Below are 21,594 nucleotides of genomic sequence, written 5' to 3' on the forward strand. Positions count from 1 at the left end.
CACATACAAGGCTTTCATCCGCAGCTCAATGGAATACTGTTCTCCCCTATGGGCTGGTGCTCCTGCCTCACACCTGGCTCGGCTTCACGCTGTTGAATCCAAAGCTTTCAAAATCATTGGAATCTCCCGCGATGAAGCTATCTCTGAGGGCCTTTCACTCACTCACCGCAGGCAGGTGGGTGGTCTTTCTGTCTTCTACCGACTCCTCTCCGGCCTTGCTCCCCCAGCTCTCTCCGTGCTCTGTCCCCCAAATATTCCTACAGGTCGCACAAGATCTGCCAGCAACCCTCTGATGGTTAAACTGCCGAAATCTCGGCTCTCTGCTCACCTTCACTCTTTCATTCCTCTTTTCTCCCGCCTGTGGAACAAACTCCCACACTCCCTTCAATCCCTCTCCTCCCTCCAGGTCTTTAAAACAGCTGTTCACCACCATCTCTTATCTTCCCCCATCCATAACCTTGATCTTTTCTACCCCCACTAATTCACCCCAGATCCACCTTTTTGAAATTCCAACTTATTTCCTGGAAATCCTGGCAGTGTCCATATGTTTATACCTCTCCCACCCCCCCCCCCCCTTCACATGCCTCCCCCCCTTCACATGCCTCCCCCCCAAAGCCCTCTCCCTCCCACAGATCTCTCGATGTCTCCATGTCTCTCGGTCCCTGCTCTCAAATGTTGTGTTTGTGTCCTTCCCCCTCTCTCCCCATCTTGTCTACCGCTCCCGATGTTATTTGTTTTATGTGTCTGTTTGTCTTTCTGTGTGATTAATTTTCGCTCTTTCACGAGCCTCGATCTTGTATACAAAAAAAAAAAAAAAAAAAAAAAAAAGGGTCAAAGTAGATCCAGGGTTGACACCCCAAAATAGGAATTTGCTTTTTCCTTTGAAACTATACACACTATTGTGATGATGCTTGACCACAACCTTCATCACCTGTGATGTACCAAAGTTTGTTCACGGCACTAAGAAAATCGGGCCCTGAGGGGATCTACTGGGGGGGTTAAAAAAAAACCAATTGGGGTTGCCCCCCAATAATAGGTATTTGCTTTCTTCTCAAACTACACACACAATTTCGATGAAATTTGACCACAACCTTAATCACACATGTTGTACCAAAGCTTGTTCATGGCATTAAAAGAAATCGGGCCCTATAGGGGTTTAGGGGGGGTTGAGCACTTTGCCCCCACCCCCCAAATAGGATTTTGCTTTCTTCTCAGAAACTACACACACCATATCATTATTCTACCAGGTGAGTGCCCAGGGGCATTGCCCCTATTTGTTTTTATTGTTTTGTAAAAATTTCTGAATATAAAATTGCAATTCGACATTATGGGGTATTATTTGTAGATCAATGACAACAAATCTCAATTAAATCCTTTTTAAATTCAGGCTATAACACAATAACATGTGAAAAAAGTCAAGGGGTGTCAATACTTTCTGAAGGCAATGTACATCATTTGCACATTGTTGACATGCTCCGTTGGAACCATGATTTCTTTAAGCAATGAGAGTCAGGACATCCTCCTCGGGTTGCCTTTGCTGCATATCCAGCCTGCTATTGAATTCTGCAGAGTTGACAATCCCATGCTGGATTTGCATGCACATCGAGCCAAAATGATTGAGTAAAGAGCACTTTTGGCAACGCAGTCGATATGCAGGGGCATTATGTGCCCCACTGGGGTGCTTCTGTCCACAATCCTTGCATGATATAACTCCTGGTATCCCTCCGGTTGTTTTCTCTTTGTGGTTGCTGCTGTGTGGTCTGTATGCTCGGTGCTGCATGACATGAAAGGAACGACTCCATTGGAGACTCAATTTGCCAAATGCCCCCATTTTGAGAGCTCTGTGGCTCTGCATAGCTGTACGCATTTCGGAAGGTCCAGGTCAACTTCTCTGAGTAGCCGTTCTCGCTGCGCCCCATCTGTAATGCCACAAATCATCCTGTCCAACTACAACAACAACAACAACAGGCATTTTAAGGCCATTTTCCCTGCTAGAGCGGGGGTTAGCCTTGCGGTCCCCATGACGATCTTCTCCATCTTGCCCTATTTTCTGCATCTCTCCTTGTTAACCCCCTTGCCCGCATTTCTTCTTCCACCATCTTTGGCCAAGTCTTTCTCGGTCTTCCCCGTCCTCTACTTCCTTCTACATTCATTTCCATCACTCTTCTCAACCAGTCACTTTCATCCTTCCTCAACACATGACCAAACCATCTCAACCTGTTTCTTTTCACAGCATCCTGTCCCTCACCAACAAATCACGAATGGTCCCAGAGTTACGTGACGCATCTGAAGAACTTAATGCTGAGTAGTCTCCTTGCGATGAGAATCACAATGCTTGTCAAATGCCTCCATCACTCGTACGACACTACCTGGCTGTGCTCAGATATTTCCAGGGACATAGTATTGTCGATTTCCCTTCCTCCAGTCCCAATAAGGTATAGGACCATCTTCACTTTCTTCTTCTCTGGTAAGCCTGTCATGGCGACATCCAAGTACAACTCTACGCTCTCCCGCCACTTCTTCCAAGCATCAGGTAGGTAGGCCTGCTGCATGCAAAGCTGTATAACCGGGAGGCTGGATGTTATGGTGTACCGATGTACTCATAGCTGTGGCCATACTGCTACACTGCTACAGGCTGCTGAACATGAATCTGATGCTCCTTGAATCCAAAAATGGCAATCGGCCGTCGTAGCCAGTGGAAGGTGTGGCGGCTCTAAAGTAGAGAAGGTTGTAATGGAATTGTCCGGAACATTCGTGCCATCGACAAAGTGGGTCCTCCTCCACTCCCACAGCGGAAGGGTCGTCTCCCCCAGTATGACCAATCATGCCTCGTTGACCTGCAGACTTATCTGAGGCCTCCTTTTGGATGCCGAGCTCTGAGGCTGCATTGGATGAGCGGATGTGTCACCTTCTTGGTGATTTCCTTGAGGCTGGCTCAGTTGCTGGAGTCGCAAATGGCTTGTCCTGTGGCACAGATTTACCTGAGGACCTATTGAGAGTTTGATCTGCTGTGCTTCATTTCCTGGATGGATACGACCATCGACTCTCACCCACGAAGGCTGTCGTCCACTGCTATCCTGGATTGGGTGAGGTCTTCAGGCCATTTGAGTGCTGGTCCTTGCCAGATCCTACCTTACCAAAAGTACCACAACACCAATGATAATAGCATAATATTAATGTTATTACAAAACAATAATACTCATAATATCCCCCTTCCCAAGGGGTTTTCGAGAAGATAATTCTGGGTGAACTAACATTTGAAACAACCTTAAATCAACGTAGCGTAGGGCGTTGGTAGCACAGGGCGTTGGTGCAGTTAAAGCAGTTTCTTGGCACAGGTTTTCCTGGGAGATTTACCACTGCCTTTCCAGCAGTCAATCAGAGCAGGAATTTTGAATTTCTCCAGGGGTCTAGAAATGGCGTGTCTGCTCTTCGTGGGATTTTGAACATCCACAATCTAATGCTGACAGATGGGACACCCGGTTTAACGGGCATGCGAGGGATGCAACACGCGGTGACCGGTGATGTATGGCAGTTTATAGCTGGGTTGAGATTTGAACCCGAGCAAAGGAGCTCAGAGTCGAGTGTACTAGTATATACATGTATAGGGACGGATTAAGGGTACTTTGGGCCCCGGGCGGTAACCCAACCATGGGCCCTCCTACTCCCATTCTCATCTGTGAAAATCGACCATGACAACAATATATAACGACATATCTGTGATCACAAAGCAATCGCTAAGGGTAAGCAACCTGCAACTTATGCTTGGCTGCTCACGATGCAATGAATTCCTCTTTTTTTTAGGGGGTCACACGACTTGACCTTCAACATTTATGAATAGAGCGTAAATTAAGAAAATGTGTCCCCATCTACATTCTATCCAAAAACCCCAACATCATGAAAATCGGAGGAAAATTATTCAAGTTATGATCAAAAAGGTGTTTTTGCTAATTAGGTCACAATCCGAAAAAATTAGGTCAAGGACAGAAATGGAATATCAGGTGCGCAATATCAGTGCAGGTACACTATTAGGATGAGTGAGGTGAAGGTGGGAGTGCATCAGGGGTCAGTACTATTTGTAGCTGTGATGGAGGTGCTGGCTCGGAACGTAAAGGAGGGTTTACCGTGGGAATTGTTGTATACAGATGATCTGGTGTTGATTGCGGAAAGTATGGATGGACTGAAGGAGAAGATGAACAAGTGGAAGGAATGTATGGAGACGAAAGGTCTGAAGGTGAATATCGGAAAAACGAAGGTGATGGCAAGTGGTAAAGCATGTAGTGAGGTGGAAAGAACTGGGAAGTGACCGTGTGCTGTGTGCAGGAAGGGTGTCAGAGTGAACTCCATTCAATGTACAATGTGCGCTGAGTGGGTTCATCAAAAATGTAGTGGTTTGAGAGGGTCATTAACCAGTGTGGCAGCTACATTCAAGTGTAAGGTGTGCACAGAGGGAGCTGCAGATGGAGGAAATGTTGAGTTGGATCTTGGAGACGGCGTGAAGCTGGAAGGTGTGAAAACATTTTGTTACCTCGGAGACATGCTGAATGGAAAAGGTGGATCAGGCTCGGCAACGGTTGCTAGAGTGAGATGTGCATGGAAGAAGTTTCGGGAACTGAGTGGCGTGCTGATGAGGAGGGGAGTGCCGTTGAAGCTGAAGGGAAAGGTGTATGCTGCATGTATGAGAAGTGTTATGATTTATGGGAGCGAGACATGGGTAATGAACGTAGAGCAGCAACGAAGGCTGGAAAGGGTGGAAATGCGAATAGTTCGGTGGATGTGTGGAGTATCGTTGAGAGAGAGGAAGACAAATGATGAATTGTGAAAGATGATGGGAATAGAGCCTGTGATTGATGCTGTGAAGAGGAACAGGTTGAGATGGTTTGGTCATGTGTTGAGGAAGGATGAAAGTGACTGGTTGAGAAGAGTGATGGAATTGAATGTAGAAGGAGGTAGAGGACGGGGAAGACCGAGAAAGCCTTGACTAAAGATGGTGGAAGAAGAAAGGCAGGCAAGGGGGCTAACAAGGGGAGATGCAGAAAATAGGGCAAGATGGAGAAGATTGTCATGGGGACCACAAGGCTAACCCCTGCTCTAGCAGGGAAAATGGCCTTAAAATGCATGTTGTTGTTGTTGTTGTTGTTGTGCACTATTACGATGCATTAACTTGGAAGGCCAAGCCGTGTTTGAGATTCCGTTTTGGGAAAATTGAGCGATGACAAAAAAAGTTTTTTTCCAGACCGCCATTTGATCTTGGCTTTCAATTTGGAGGGGTATGGTGTAAATTAATTTTAAATGTGCCTTACACTAGTCGATCTACAAAGGGCAATTTCGTTCCGATCGGGCAAACCGAGTCGAGTTCTGGTAAAAAAAAAAAAAAAAAAGATAAAATATCTAGAATTGGGTTATGGCCTTAAAATCTGCCCTCCCCTTAATGTCATTGTATTTGTATATATATATATATATACAGACTTGGCATTTAATATGGAATATTTTTTTTTTCTTGACTTGGGTTTACTTTCTTAACGCAATATATCAATCTGGTGAGTTTCTTTTACACTTTTGTGATTTATTTGTTAAAAGAACCATGTCACTGATTGTCTGTCACAGCAAGAAGTCAACAACAGGATTATATCACAGGTGGCGTGGCAAAATGTACGGACAGGTGCATTTGACGATTGGCTTCACAGTCGGGTATACAAGGGTTGTTGCGTTCTGTATTAGTGGAAAACAACTGCTGCACGTCTCCAAAAGTTATTGCCGCTTCCTCTGGAGATGGTCCGTCAACTCGACAATGCTGTTTGTCATGGAGTGGTGGCTTTACGAAATAACGGCATGAAACAGCATGCTATTGCTCGGCAGTATGGCATCACTCAAGGTCAGGTGTCAAAGATCCTGAAACGAAATGCTCAGAGGGGTGTCCCTACTCCAATACTGAGGCCAGGACGTCCCCGCAGAACCACACGAAGGGATGATCGCCAGCTGCACCGGTTAGTCCGCAATGGCCGTACCAAGTCAGCTAATCGGCTTAGGGCTGAGTGGCAGCAACTGACAAATGTGCCTGTATCCAGAAGGCTAGTCAACCAACGACTGGTTCAAGCAGGCTATCGTGCCAGGCATCCCCTGAGAAAGCCATGCCTGACCAGACAACACCGCCAGTCCCGATTGCAGTGGGCCAGAGAGCACCTTCAATGGCAGCCAGGACACTGGAATCACGTGATCTTCAGTGACGAGTCTAGATTTCTGGTCTATCGTCAGGATGGCCGCGTCTGAGTGTGCAGACAAGTGCATGAAGCCTACAACAAAGATTGTATAGTGCCAAGAGTCCAAGCTAGAGGTGGTGGGGTGACCGTTTGGACTGCTTTTCATGCAGGGGGCAAAACTGAACTGGTTGTTCTGAATGGAAACCTGAACCAGTTCAAGTACAGGGTCATTCTGGAAGAAACATTGCTTACATTTGCTCATGCAGCCTTTCGAGGAAACTTTGTCTTCCAAGATGACAATGCACGGCCTCATCGTGCTCGCATGATCCAACACTTTCTTGCTGACCGTGGTGTGGAGCATATGGAGTGGCCTGCCATGTCCCCGGATATGAATCCGATAGAGAAATTGTGGGCAGAATTAACGCGTCAAATCGACCACTTGGACCAGCAGCCGACCTCTGTGCGTGAATTGCAGCAGGCTATTGTCACTGCATGGCAAGCGATTCCTGTCCAAACCTTGGCAAATCTCGTGAACAGCATGCCTCAACGTGTACGTGCTCTCCTGAATGCTCGTGGGGGTTACACGAAGTACTGAACTGTAATTTTACTGTCCGTAATCCCAGTCGTAATTTAACTTTTGATTTTGTTTAAAAAAAATTTGGCTAATGTGCAAAATAAAGAGCTACTTCTGGAAAACGTACAGAAGTTTAACACAGTACTGTCCATGAATTGAGTTCAATATCAGTTTGCATCACTTTCAAGGATCAATTTATTTGTTTCGAAATGTCAAATGTGGTTTTTGCTTCTTTTAAAGGTCACATGAACAAAATCTAGAATAATTTCAACATAATTCCAATAAACTTTTGGTTCTAAGACATCTTGAAAAGTACATTCACCCCCACAAAAAAAATATTCCATATTAAATGCCGTGTGTATATATAAAAAATAGAAAATGGTGTCATGTACCTCAGAAAGAAATGGTACAGAAAGATCATCAGTAATTCCTGGGTGTGGCACAAAGATATTTTTTCAAACTCAACAAAAATTTTCCACTCTCGAGGCCCCGTAGGCTACTTCCTTTACGTCGCATGCAATGGCACCATAGCTATTGTCCTCGAAGTGCAGCAAGTGTGCCAACAAGTTTTGTTAGACAGGTATAGGTTCCATATAAAACAAATCAACTTTTTAAACATTTATATTAAAGTTAATAGTGTGAGTATACCTGTAGGCTCTCCTGCCGGCCCTTCTCGCTTGAGATGGACATATAGAAAAGAGGACAAATTGAATTTGTTCACCTTTGACAAAACAAAAAAAATGATATATTAAACTAAAGATTGAAAAATTCTAAACTTGCTATAAGTGTTTCTCTTTGTCCTAGTATTGATTTACAAAAGAAACGTGCACCTGCCCACACCTTGGCACGGAGGTGGTCGGCCATAAATTTTTAAAACTGTACTGTAAAGGACATTAAATAAATATATATATTTTTTTTTTTATATATATATATATATTTATATATTTATATACATATATATTGATTTATTTATTTATATATTTACTAATTTATGTATTTATATAAATATATATATTGTTTTTTTTCTCTGCATAATTTAAGTCTCATATTTTGTCCGCATGTATTTAACAATGTTTGGTGCTTTCAAGCCTGTGTACAGTCTGACAGAATATGCACTCTCTGCTCTCACTCTGTACGAAGAACATCATCGTCCGATCGAGCAGGTGGTGCCGGTTATGCTTGTATTGTGTAAGAGATAGGTAGACACTGTACACCACTTATCAGGTTAAACAACAACGAAACAAAAAATCCCAGGCTTCCTGCCAACCAACAACATTTACTGCAGCATCTAATTCATACTACTTATTTCATATGGATGCTTGGTGGTGGTGTTACCACGTCTGTTAGCCCAGATATTTTTCAGAAAAGCTGTAACTCATTATTAGCTTACCATTTGTGCCATGTTTCGGCTGAACACGTGACATGCTCTTTCCTTACAGCATTATTTAATAATTTCCCCTGCCACTGCCCCATTACCACTCCCAATGCCCCTTGGCGGATCGGACCACACCCAGTAACATATTTTCACCAAACTCCTCACTGCCTCAACGTGCTGTTTACACCCCAGACAAACCGACCCCACTGAAATCCAAGCTGACGTCACAATCACAATGATATACTGTCAATGGAAAAGAACAAAGGCAATATGGTAATAAAATCGAGGCATCTTACTTTACAGTTGTTTTTTTAAATCATTTGAAATATGTCTCTTGCCTTCCCATCCAAACTCCTCCCATGAAGAGTCCGTCAGAGCCAGGACACACCCTCGTCTTGGCTTCAGTATATAGTCGAGGTGTGGCAACATCAGCACACCCATTGCTCACAAACTCTGCTTCTGCCTGCCCGTACGTGCCCTTCTTCGCTTCTCAACAATATGGTTCGTATCGTGATGCCCAGACTATCTTTTTTACGTATTTACCGGCGGCTGTATTATTGTAGTACATAATACAGTAATAGCATCATATGTTGTTTACATGTACTATATATATATATATATATATATATATATATATATATATATATATATATGGAGGCCACACTTCTGCTGGAGAGGATTCGAAAATGGATAACCGCTGTATGTGAGCTAACAACAGTGCGACTTGCTCGTTTGAAGTTTAAACGCGAAGAACCTGCGGTGGTCTTCTCACTCTTGAGCGCAGGTGGAGGTTATGTGGTTAAAATGACGTCACAAATGCTAGCTGGTACCTGTGAAACATTTATTCACTGCATTTCCCTTGCAAGGCTCTTTTACTCTCATGAAAATGAGAAGTTCCCATCGACGGTGTCATCAGGTTCTCCTTCACCTGCATTTATTATTGTACAAACCGCAGTGGAGCTTACACTTACACTTTTCAAACATAAACTTACACTTTTCCAACATAAACTTACACTTTTCCAACATAAACTTACACTTTTCCAACATAATCTTACACCTTTCCAACATAAGCTTACACCTTTCCAACATAAACTTACATTTTTCCAAAATAAACTTACACTTTTCCAACATAAACTTACACTTTTCCAACATAAACTTACACTTTTTCCAACAAAGTTACACCTTTCCAACATAGACTTACACTTTTCCAACATAAACTTACACTTTTCCAACATAAACTTACACTTTTCCAACATAAACTTACACTTTTCCAACATAAACTTACACTTTTCCAACATAAACTTACACTTTTCCAACATAACTTACACTTTTCCAACATAACTTACACTTTTCCAACAGAAACTTACACTTTTCCAGCATAAACTTACACTTTTCCAGCATAAACTTACACTTTTCCAACATAAACTTACACTTTTCCAACATAACTTACACTTTTCCAACAGAAACTTACACTTTTCCAGCATAAACTTACACTTTTCCAGCATAAACTTACACTTTTCCAACATAAACTTACACTTTTCCCAACATAAACTTACACTTTTCCCAACATAAACTTACACTTTTCAAACATAAACTTACACTTTTCCAACATAAACTTACACTTTTCCAACATAAACGTTCACTTTTCCAACAGAAACTTACACTTTTCCGAAATAAACTTACCTTTTCTGTGCATTGCAGTTGACTCGTGTCATCAATGGCGAACATGCTGGAGAAAGAGGACGATTGCACCATAGAGCTCCACAGTACATAGTTAAATTAAGTCTCATAACTTCACGTATCTTACATGAAACTTCATTCCACACCGAACGGAAACCACAAAACCACGATCAGTTAGTGGTGCGTGCAAAGGAACAACAAACATAACGTAGTTGCTATGGGATTTTCATAACATTAAAGTTTGGAGTGTCCATCATGTGCTTGCCTTGTAATATCTGATGGCCTATATTTGCCACTTTAAGGATGCTTATAACATCGAGGATATCTAATTAGATATCTGACATGAATAATGGTGATGGAAACAGATTATTGGCAAAACAAGATGGACTAGAAGTCACTCGGTAGAGCACATACCTCCACCAGGCTGAACAGTTTATGTTTTGCATCCCCACCGATTGGTCGGATCTGAATCTGGATCTTCACGAAAATCGAATCGCCTTGTCTTTATCACCTAATCAACTCATCCGCCAAGTTTTGTCATAATCCGTCCACAACTTTTTGAGTCATCATGCAAAATATTGTTTTTGGTCCTATCGCTCAATTATGACGAATCGCTTTTAAAATTCAAGTAACCCAATCAGGATTTTCACCAAACTCTAATCAATTCGTCCTTGTCACACCCAACCTGCACACCAAGTTTTGTCATAATCCGTCCACACCTTCTTTTTGTTTTGAGATATCGTGCTCACAGACAGACAGACAAACAAATGAAAAATCACTCATAGAGCGATACTTTGCAAAAGAGAACAAAGCAGAATGGCCCTCAGTAGAGCATCCTTTTGACCTCTTAAATAATTGGTGGTTGAATTCAGTAAGCTGACATGAACATCCGATTCAAATTTCAAGTCAAACGGATGAAAATTGAGGCTTTTAGAAATTTGAAAAAAGTGGTTGACATTTGGCCTATTTTGACCTTTTGGCCTATGCTGATCTCAAAAATAGTTGTTAGTTGAATTCAGTTAACTGATATGTAAATCCCATTCAAATTTCAAGTGAATCGGAAGAAAATTGAGGATTTTAGAAATTTGAAATTGTTGTTGACCTTTGGCCTATGTTGACCTTTTGGACTATGCTGATCTCAAAAATAGTTGGTGGTTGAATTCAGTTAGCTGACATCTAAATCCTCTTCAAATTTCAAGTAAATTGGATGAAAATTGAGGATTTTAGAAATTCAAAAAAGGTAGTTGACCTTTGGCCTACGTTGACCTTTTGGCCTACACTGATGTAAAAAAAAAAAAGTTGTTGGTTGAATTAATTAAGCCGATATGTAAATCCTATTCAAATTTCAAATCAATCGGATGAAAATTGAGGATTTTAGAAATTCAAAAAAAGTGGTTGACATTTGGCCTATGTTGACCTTTTGGCCTATGCTGATCTCAAAAATAGTTGATAGTTGAATTCAGTTAACTGATATGTAAATCCCATTCAAATTTCAAGTGAATCGGATGAAAATTGAGGATTTTAGAAATTGTTGTTGACCTTTGGCCTATGTTGACCTTTTGGACTATGCTGATCTCAAAAATAGTTGGTGGTTGAATTCAGTTAGCTGACATCTAAATCCTCTTCAAATTTCAAGTAAATTGGATGAAAATTGAGGATTTTAGAAATTCAAAAAAAGGTAGTTGACCTTTGGCCTACGTTGACCTTTTGGCCTACACTGATGTAAAAAAAAAAGTTGTTGGTTGAATTAATTAAGCCGATATGTAAATCCTATTCAAATTTCAAGTCAATCGGATGAAAATTGAGGATTTTAGTAATTCCAAAAAAGTGGTTGACCTTTGGCCTATGTTTTTTTTTTTTTTTGTATACTGAATCGAGGCTCGTGAAAGAGCTAACATTTATTTCACAAACAAATCAACCAGACAAACAAAATATATAAAAAGAGGGAGCGGAAGACAAGATGGGGAGAGAAGGGGAAGCACACAACCACAACATTTGAGAGCAGGGAGAAGTGTGGGAGGGAGAGGGCTTGGGGGGAGGAGGCGTGGGAAGGGGGGGGGGGGGGGGGGGGGAGAGAGGTATAAAACACAAGGGGACCGAAATTAGCAGGGGTAGAAAAGATCAAGGTTTTGGATGGGGGAAGATAAGAGATGGTGGTGAACAGCTGTTTAAAGACCTGGAGGGAGGAGTGGGAATGAAGAGAGTGAGGGAGTTTGTTCCAGAGGCGGGAGAAAAGAGGAATGAAGGAGTGAAGGTGAGCAGAAAGTCTTGATTTTGGCAGTTTAACCATAAGAGGGTTGCAGGCAGATCTTGTGCGACCTGTAGGAATATTTGGGGGACAGAACCCAGAGAGAGCTGGGGGAGCAAGGCCAGAGAGGAGTCGGTAGAAGACGGAAAGACCACCAACCTGCCTGCGGTGAGTGAGTGAAAGGCCCTTGGAGTTAGCTTCATCGCGGGAGATTCCAATGATTCTGAACGCTTTGGTTTCAACAGCGTGAAGACGAGCTAGGTGTGAGGCAGGAGCACCAGACCAGAGGGGAGAGCAGTATTCCATAGAGCTGTGGATGAAAGCCTTGTAAGTGGTGAGGAGCTCAGGTGTACCAAGGAAGGACTTCGCACGACGGAGGATGCCCAGTCGGCGACTGGCTTTGGAGGCCAGATTTGAAATGTGGTTTTCCCAGGAAAGATCATGGCAGATAGTGAGACCCAAAAGATTGAGTGACAGAACTTCTTGGAGAGGATTATTCAGAAAGTGGATGGGAGGGTTGTCCAGTCGGTCTTTTCGGAGAGACATCGTAAGAGTGTGAGATTTTTCAGGATTGAAAGCCATGTTCCATTTGTTTGCCCAGTCTGTGATTTTGTCCAGGTCTGCAGAGAGTGAGGAGGCTGCAGACTGCCGATCTGAGGGATGAGGAATGGAGCGACAGAGAGTAGAGTCGTCAGCAAAGAGATAGAGAGGATTTTCAAGAGAGTCAGAGAGATCATTGATGAAGACCAGAAAAAGCACAGGGCCCAGAACACTGCCATGGGGAACTCCAGCCTGAACAGGAAGAGGAGATGAGAGAAACCCATTCAGGGCCACACGTTGACTACGACCAGAGAGGAAGTCCGCTAGCCATGCGTGGAGATTTCCATGGATACCAAAGGAGGAGCGTTTGGTGAGCAGAGCGGGGTGCCAGACCGTATCGAAGGCACGTGAAATGTCAAGCGAGACAGCTCTAATTTCCTGTTTGGCGTTGAGGACCTCCATCCATTGTTGAGAAAGCAGAAGCAGCATGTCCAGAGTAGAGTGACCAGGTCTGAAACCAAATTGATGGTCAGAGATCAAGCCATTGGAGAAGAGGAAAGATTTCATATCTGAAGCAATGATGGATTCCATGACTTTGCTGATAATTGGGAGAAGGCTGATTGGTCTGTAGTTGCTAGGATCTGTTTTTGCACCTTTTTTGTGCAAAGCGGTGATGTTGGCTGATTTCCAAGCAGATGGCAGATGACCTTGAGCAAAAGAGAGGGTGAAGAGAACAGAAAGAGGAAGTGCAAGAGCGGAAGAACATGATTTTAGGACCCGTGGGCTGATGCCGTCAGGACCAGTTGCAGAATCAGAGTTGAGGGTTGACAGAAACTTTTCCACCTTGTCAGGAGGAAAGGACACAGAGTCCAGGAGCAGCTGGGTACGACTGGGTACGGTGGGTACAGAGAGGGATGGGTTTGGGACACAAGATTTAGAGGCAAACACAGAGTTGAGGCATTCAGCTTTTTCACGTGCGGAGTCAGCCGTGTAGCCGTTTGAGGTGAGGGAGGGGATGGAGGGGGAACAAACACCAGAAACAGATTTGACCAGACGCCACCAGGATTTGGAAGAGGGAGACAGATAAGAGAGTTCGGTCTTGAGAACGGTGAGATATTGTTTCCTGGCTCTCCTGAGGGTGGACACACACTTGTTTCGGGCTTTGTGAAAGGAAATGAGATTTCCTTCCGTTGGATTTGCTTTCCAGGAGACGAAAGCAAGTTGTTTCTGGGCAATAGCCTCACCACAAGATTCCGTGTACCATGGACGGGAGGAAGGATATGACAACTGAAGACGAGACGGGATAAATCTGTGCATGAGAGAGAGCAATTTACTTTGAAAGAATTCCCAGGATGAGTTGATATCAGAGGCGGTAGAGATGGGAGACCAGTCCAGATGATTGATGGCTGCTTGAAGACCGTGCCAGTTGGCCTGAGTGAAATGCCAGACTCGTCGACGCTGAGGAGGCTCTCTGAGAATGGTCAGAGAGATGTCCACTTTAACAAGCACATGATCAGATGAGCCGATTGGAGCAGAAGAAGAGCAGCAGACATTTTCAGGGAAGTTAGTCATAACCAAGTCCAGAAGAGAAGATGCTCCGTTGACTGAGATCCGGGTCGGGAAATTGACAGATTGTGTCAGTCCCAGTGAGTCGCAGAAGCCCTTTGCTGAAGAGCCATGGCTGGTGAGAGAGGTACCCACACCCAGCCAACTGGCATGGTGACAATTGAAATCACCACATATGAGGAAGAGAGAGTTGGGATGGGTAGATAGAAGTTGGTCCATATTATCAGACAGCGAGATGTAGATGGAGTCATCACTGTTTGGTGGACGGTACAACACACATATGAACAAAAGGTGGGAGCGAAGGGGAAGCCGTAGCCAAAGGTATTCCTGGGGGTGAGGTGGAGAGAGGGCATTGGAGGGCGAGTGAGGAAGAGAGTTTTTTATAAAGATAGCAACCCCACCTCCAGGACGAGGCTGTAATGTTGTTGACCTTTTGACCCCAAAAATATATAGTATTTTGTCGGACCACGAACTCTACCATTTGGTAATGTTTCGTGAAGATCGGTTTAAAATTGTGTCCTGCAGGCAAGTATAAGTGAGCAGACAAACACACAAACAAACACACACACAAACAAACACACAAACCGGAGTGATCTACATACTTGCAAAAAAAACCAAACATTTTGCCAAGTAACAAACGTCTGGCCACCTGTGGTGACGGGGTGAAGATTCTCATGGGAGCTTTTTATTCCACAAAACGATACAATGTGACAATTTTGTTGAGTTATGAAACTGTGCCTTCCATAAAATGACCTTTTCATGTACACGCGGATACGTTATATCGGTGTATGGTGATTTATTACTAAGTTGTATTTGTTTGTGTTACAGGATGAACTCAAGAGTTGGTTTGATGATCAGAAAGAGGTGAGATTTCTATAAGCTCAGGGTAATTCACACCTGCAACAAAAACTTTGACGGATAATTTCCGATTAAGCCTCCAATTTTATATCTGAGCTTACGAACATACTTCTGATTCCGATGTACCATACTCGGTTCTGCCGAAGCAGTTTCTTGGGAAGGGTTACACTGGGTAGTTATGGATTGCTGTGCATTTCAAGAATATCTCATGAGAGGAGACTTGAGATGGAACATTTATCCAATTAGCTTTGAAACATTGTGATTGTCCAATCATTTATTGTTTTTTTTTTCCATAATTATATCTCAGAAACCACTTACCCTATCGATGCAAAACTTTGCAAATGTCAATACCATTGCTGCATATACTTTGAAAATGATGACGTCATAGGTCACGTGGTTTGGCAGCCATCTTGGATAGAAAAACAAAGCTTATCCAATCAACACGAAACTTCACAAACGTGATCCCCTACCCATACATATGCAGAGTGTACATTTTTGATCTCATATGTCACGTGGTATGGCAGTCATATTAACTTGAAAGTCTATTTAAAAATTTTTAACCCTTGTCCAAAACCACTTCACCGATCGATATGAAACCTGTCCTGCAGTAAATTGTGATACTTGAAAACAGCTGAAGGGATTTAAATCAAACATGTTTTTTAGGGCAGTGAATGATGGCAACTACCCGTTGCCATGGGCAGGAACTGCGCGGAGGCATATTGGCGAAGCAGTCGCATTGCTCTAGGTTTTTTTTTAGTCTTCCAGGAAAATATATTGGTGGCAAGACCCTACCATGTAATTTTCCCATCCACTTGTGATGGCATCAAACAAAGAACTGATTGCGTTATTGCATTGTCTCAACCTGCACTGTGTTTGGATAGTCCCAAGAGGCCAGCCTCCTTTACATGTGCTATAAAAGTCTCAATTAGACAAAGCTTGGTTTAGAAGCATCATAGTAAACAAACAAATGGAACCACAGCACAAATAATCTCGATTTTAAGCCAGTCCTGAGACATTGAAGTATCAAGTTCGCCCGTTATAGCCAAAGATGGTGGCTATAAAGATGCCAAATCATATTATATGTGATGTGCGAGCAACCTGTTTATTCTGCAGAAGCTGCTACCCAGACGACAACCACACTCTGAGATAGAAAGCAGTGTAACCTGGTGTCAAGGGAAATCTATGAAGACCCAACCCACACCCACAGTTTTTGGCAGGAATTTGTAAATTGCCCAGGGTGGATGTGATAACTCACCCACTATTCACAAGATGCACCATGCGATCCCCAACATCGACCAACAATCAGTGCTGGCAGATGGGTCCTCCAGATCAATGGCCACTCATTGATGCCTCGCCCAGCATGCAAAACACCTGGGTGATAGTTTATAGGTGGCCCAAAAGATCTAACCCAGGCTAGACAGCTCAAAGTGGAATGTGCTTACCTCCAAAGTACCTTTCCAGCTAACCGCACCTTGAAACAAGACCGATAGTCTTACAACGGCATAGCTGGGCCAGCATCAGCTGAGTGGAGGATCTGCTGTCCCTTTGTCATGTGACCAGATCCTTAACTCTGATTGGTGGACGTTTGTAAGGGACATACAGTCACGTGAAAAAGTAAGTACACCCCATGTAAAGTTTTGAGTTTTTCAACATATTTCAACATACAGCTATGTGATCTTCATTTCAACAATGTTGATAGATAAAGGTGATAAAATATAACAAATATCATGAAACATTTACATTTTGTAGTCCATTGTATAATTTAAATAAACATAAATGCAAATTTCGCATGTGGAAAAAGTAAGTACACCCTTGGCTCTAATAGGTGGTATTGCCCCCTTTGGCAGAAACAACCTCAAGTAGGCGTTTCTTATAACTGTCTACCAGTCTCTGACATCGACTAGGAGAAATTTTTGCCCACTCCTCCATGCAGAATTCTATCAGCTGTGCGATGTTTGAGGGGTTTCTTGCATGCACAGCTCGTTTCAAATCCCCCCACAACATCTCGATGGGATTTAGATCCGGGCTTTGACTTGGCCATTCCAGAACCCTCCATTTCTTTCTTTTCAGCCATTCCTTGGTGGATTTACTGGTATGTTTAGGGTCATTGTCATGTTGCAAGGTCCGCCTTCGGTTGAGCTTCAACTTTCCGACAGATGGCCTCACATTATCCTCAAGCACCCTCTGGTACAATGAAGAATTCATAGTGGATTCTATGATGGTGAGCTGCCCAGGCCCTGATGCAGCAAAGCTGCCCCAAACCATAATATTTCCACCACCATGCTTTACAGTTGGTATCAGGTTCTTGTGGTCAGATGCTGTCTTCGGTTTTCGCCAAACATGTCTTCTGGTACTGTGGCCAAATAGCTCTACCATTGACTCATCTGTCCAGAGCTCATTGTTCCAGAAGTGCTGGTCTTTGTCTAGGTGTTCATTGGCAAACTTTAGTCTTGCCCTGATGTTCTTTCTGGACAGCAAAGGTTCCCTCCTGGCACACCTCCCATGTAGATCAAATTTGTGCAGCCTCTTTCTAATGGTAGACTCGTGCACTTTGACATCAACAGTGGCAAGAGCTACCTGTAGGTCCCGTGATGACATTACAGGGTTCTTAGAAACTTCATTCAGCATCTTGCGGTCTGCTCTCGGGCTGAACTTGCTGGGGCGGCCTGGCCTGAACAAGTTGGCAGTTGTATGGAATCTTCTCCACTTGTAGATGATCTTACGGACAGTCGAATTATTGATTTCAAATTGTTTGGAGATCTTTTTAAATCCCTTCCCAGACTCGTATGCATCTATAAACTTCGTTCTGAAGGCCTCAGAGAGCTCTTTTGATCTAGGCATGGTGACGCCGCACACTTCAACAACAAAGAGCAAACCAAACTAAATGACTGAGGTTTAAATAAGACAGGTTCCTCCAAGATCCTCTCTAACGATGTTCTAATCATTTGCACCTGAGCTGGTGCACCTGATTCTAATTTTGGGTATTTGAAGTAGTGATAAATGTAGGGGTGTACTTACTTTTTCCACATGCGAAATTTGCATCTATGTTTATTTAAATTATACAATGGACTACAAAATGTAAATGTTTCATGATATTTGTTATATTATATCACCTTTATCTATCAATATCGTTGAAATGAAGATCAAATAGCTGTATGTTGAAATATGTTGAAAAAGTCAAAACTTTACATGGGGTGCACTTACTTTTTCACATGACTGTACATACATACAGTGCATTCAGAACGTATTCAGACCCCTTCACTTTTTTCACATTTTGTTATGTTGCAGCCTTATGCTGAAATCGTTTAAATTCATTCTTTCCCTCATCAATCTACACTCAATACCCCATAATGACAAAGAGAAAACAGGATTTTAGAAAGTTTTGCAAATTTATTAAAAATAAAAAACTGAAATATCACATTTACATAAGTATTCATACCCTTTGCTATGACACTTGAAATTTAGCTCAGGTGCCTCCCATTTCTCTTGATCATCTTTGAGATGTTTCTACACCTTGATTGGAGTCCACCTGTGGTAAATTCAATTGATTGGACATGATTTGGAAAGGCACATACCTGTCTATATGAGGTCTCACAGCTGACAATGCGTATCAGAGCAAAAACCAAGCCATGAGGTCGAAGGAACTGCCTGCAGAGCTCAGAGACAGGATTGTGTCAAGGAACACATCTGGGGAAGCCTACAAAAAAATCTCTGCTGCATTGAAGGTTCCCAAGAGCACAGTGGTCTCCATAATTCTAAAATGGAAGAAGATTGGAACAACCAGGACTCTTCCTAGAGCTGGCCGCCCGGCCAAACTGAGCAATCGGGGCAGAAGGGCCTTGGTAAGAGAGGTGACCAAGAACCCGATGGTCACTCTGGCTGAGCTCCAGAGATCCTGTGTGGAGATGGGAGAAACTTCCAGAAAGACAACCATCACTGTGACTCCACCGATCTGGGCTTTATGGCAGAGTGGCCAGACAGAAGCCTCTCCTCAGTGAAAGACACATGACGAGCCTCGATCTTGTATACAAAAAAAAACAAAAAAAAAGCCCGCTTGGAGTTTGCAAAAAAGCACCTAAAGTACTCTCAGACTGCGAGAAACAAGATTCTGTGGTCTGATGAAACCAAGATTGAACTGTTTGGCCTCAATTCTAAGCATCATGTCTGGAGGAAACCAGGCACCACTCATCACCTGCCCAATACCATCCCAACAGTGAAGCATGGTGGTGGCAGCATCATGCTGTGGGGGTGTTTTTCAGCAGCAGGGACTGGGGGACTGGTCAGGGTTGAGGGAACAATGAACGGAGCAAATTACAGAGATATCCTTAATGAAAACCTGAAACAGAGCGCTCAGGACCTAAGACTGGGCCGAAGGTTCACCTTCCAACAGGACAATGACCCTAAGCACACAGCCAAGACAACGCAGGAGTGGCTTAGGGATAACTCTGTGAAGGTCATTGAGTGGGCCAGCCAGAGCCCTGACTTGAACCCAATCGAACATCTCTGGAGAGACCTGAAAATGGCTGTCCACCGACGGTCCCCATCCAACCTGACAGAGCTTGAGAGGATCTGCAGAGAAGAATGGCAGAAAATCCCCAAATCCAGGTGTGCAAAGCTTGTTGCGTCATACCCAAGAAGACTCGAGGCTGTCAAAGGTGGTTCAACTAAGTACTGAGTTAAGGGTCTGAATACTTATGTAAATGTGATGTTTCAGTTTTTTCTTTTTAATAAATTTGCAAAACTTTCTAAAATCCTGTTTTCTCTTTGTCATTATGGGGTATTGAGTGTAGATTGATGAGGGAAAAAATGAATTACACGATTGCAGCATAAGGCTGCAACATAACAAAATGTGAAAAAAGTGAAGGGGTCTGAATACTTTCTGAATGCACTGTACATACATACATACATACATACATATACATACATACAGACAGCCAAACCCTGTTCTGGACGACTTTGCCCGAAGAACTACGCCTTAAAAAGAAACCGTGACAAAGTTCAATGAATTAGGGATTAGGCCGAGGAAGATAATGCTGATACATCAGGGGTAACTTAAATATTCAAACAGAGAAGGTTAATGTTGACAAGAGAAATGCAGTTCAAAGGCTATTATTACTATTATTATGACATATGGAAACCTATATTGTGGTTGTCATTGATGTTTTTGGTGGTTTTTTCATTTTCAGACCAAGTGTTATTGGTTTTATACATCTTTTTCCTTGCCTCAATTTGTAATTTTGTACAAGTTCTTACATTATGGTTCATGTTTTGGTTTCTCTTGCTCACAGAGTGGCACAGAAAATGCACAACTGGGGAAGCTGCAGAAGGCAGCCAAAGGATTCAAACCTGGAGGCATAGATGTCGCCAAAATCTTGAAACAAATCCAGAAAGACCCCTCTTCTTTACTCAGCTGGGACGGTATTCACAATGAATTATTTTTTAATGCGTTATGTTTTTAACCTCTGAGTGTCATCACAATTCTTAGATTGACCGGTCTCAATGAGTTGTTTTCCTAAACTTCTTCTTCTTCTTCTCTTCTTCTTCTTCTTCTCAGAGCTTAAGAAATTGGCAACAAGTTTCCTTGCAAGTCAGGCGACTGGAGGGGGAATGAAAGCAGTCAAAGGAATATTCGGCAAATAAATGTCAACTGAGGAGGGCTTCTTCTGCCATCCTCAATGTCATACCTTCTCTTTTTCAGTCCTTCACCTCGTTTCCGCAATATGAATAGACTGGGTGGGTTAATGGTTGAAATGTCTGCTTACTGAATGAAATGCAAATTTGAATATAATCATTCCGTTGTAATGAACAAGGTTTACATATAACCAAAATACATCTGCTTTCTGAAACATGGATTATTTTTAACCAATGTTAAGCTGCATGAATCCTCTCCTTCCCCCCTTCCTCGCCATCTTGTGGCGCTTCATAGGCCAACTCTGCATTGTTTGCCCAAACAGCATTGTCAACTTGCTCAATATCTCTGCCCCACTGCCCTGCGATACTAATGTATGTTTAACTTTAAATTGGAAATGCATATTTACTTTGTGGAGAGAAATAAAAAGAGGAAGGGTACTTGTGGTGAAGTGTACTGTCATTGGCTGCAATAACATTGCAATCATTTCCAACAACCCCTGTTCCTGTTGTTGTCTATCTGATTTTTAGACTTCATTTTTGCACCAAAGACAAAGACACTCATTGCAGAAGAGAAACCCTTGGCCATGGCCCCAGAAACAGAATATAAAGTACGGAAGCAAGAGTTTAGCTAAGAGAAATCTACTCTTCTTCTTCGTTTATATGCAGCACAAGGCTGTGGGGTAGCATCATTAGCTGGGGGCGTGGCTGTGCCGCTAATGCAAAGCCCTCTGCTGGTTATGGCAGGAATTTGTAATTTGTTCATGGTGCCGGTGGTAGCTGGCCTACTCTTCAGGAAGGACGCCGTGGGATCTCGAACATCGGCCAACGAATACTGGCAGGAGGGACGGCACGCACATTGATGAATCGTCCTGCTTGTGAAACACCAGGATGACAGTTTATAGCTTGGTCTGGATACAATCAA

At 43.0% G+C, this 21,594-nt stretch overlaps 1 long non-coding RNA gene across 2 annotated transcripts; it reads left to right on the top strand.

Moving 5' to 3' along the window:
- The first annotated feature begins 2,793 nt into the window (after window positions 1-2,793).
- Window positions 2,794-21,110, top strand: LOC137423329 (uncharacterized). 2 transcript variants are annotated; one of them, XR_010983684.2, is made up of 5 exons: window positions 2,794-3,086; window positions 8,515-8,650; window positions 15,012-15,047; window positions 20,330-20,459; window positions 20,596-21,110. It is a non-coding gene; the product is annotated as an uncharacterized LOC137423329 (long non-coding RNA). The 2 variants fall into 2 exon arrangements; XR_010983683.2 differs by lacking the exon at window positions 2,794-3,086 and adding an exon at window positions 7,340-7,354.
- The last annotated feature ends 484 nt before the right edge of the window (window positions 21,111-21,594 follow it).

The sequence above is a fragment of the Myxine glutinosa genome, chromosome 1, assembly GCF_964187855.1.
Source record: "Myxine glutinosa chromosome 1, kmMyxGlut1.1, whole genome shotgun sequence".
Lineage (NCBI taxonomy): Eukaryota > Metazoa > Chordata > Myxini > Myxiniformes > Myxinidae > Myxine > Myxine glutinosa.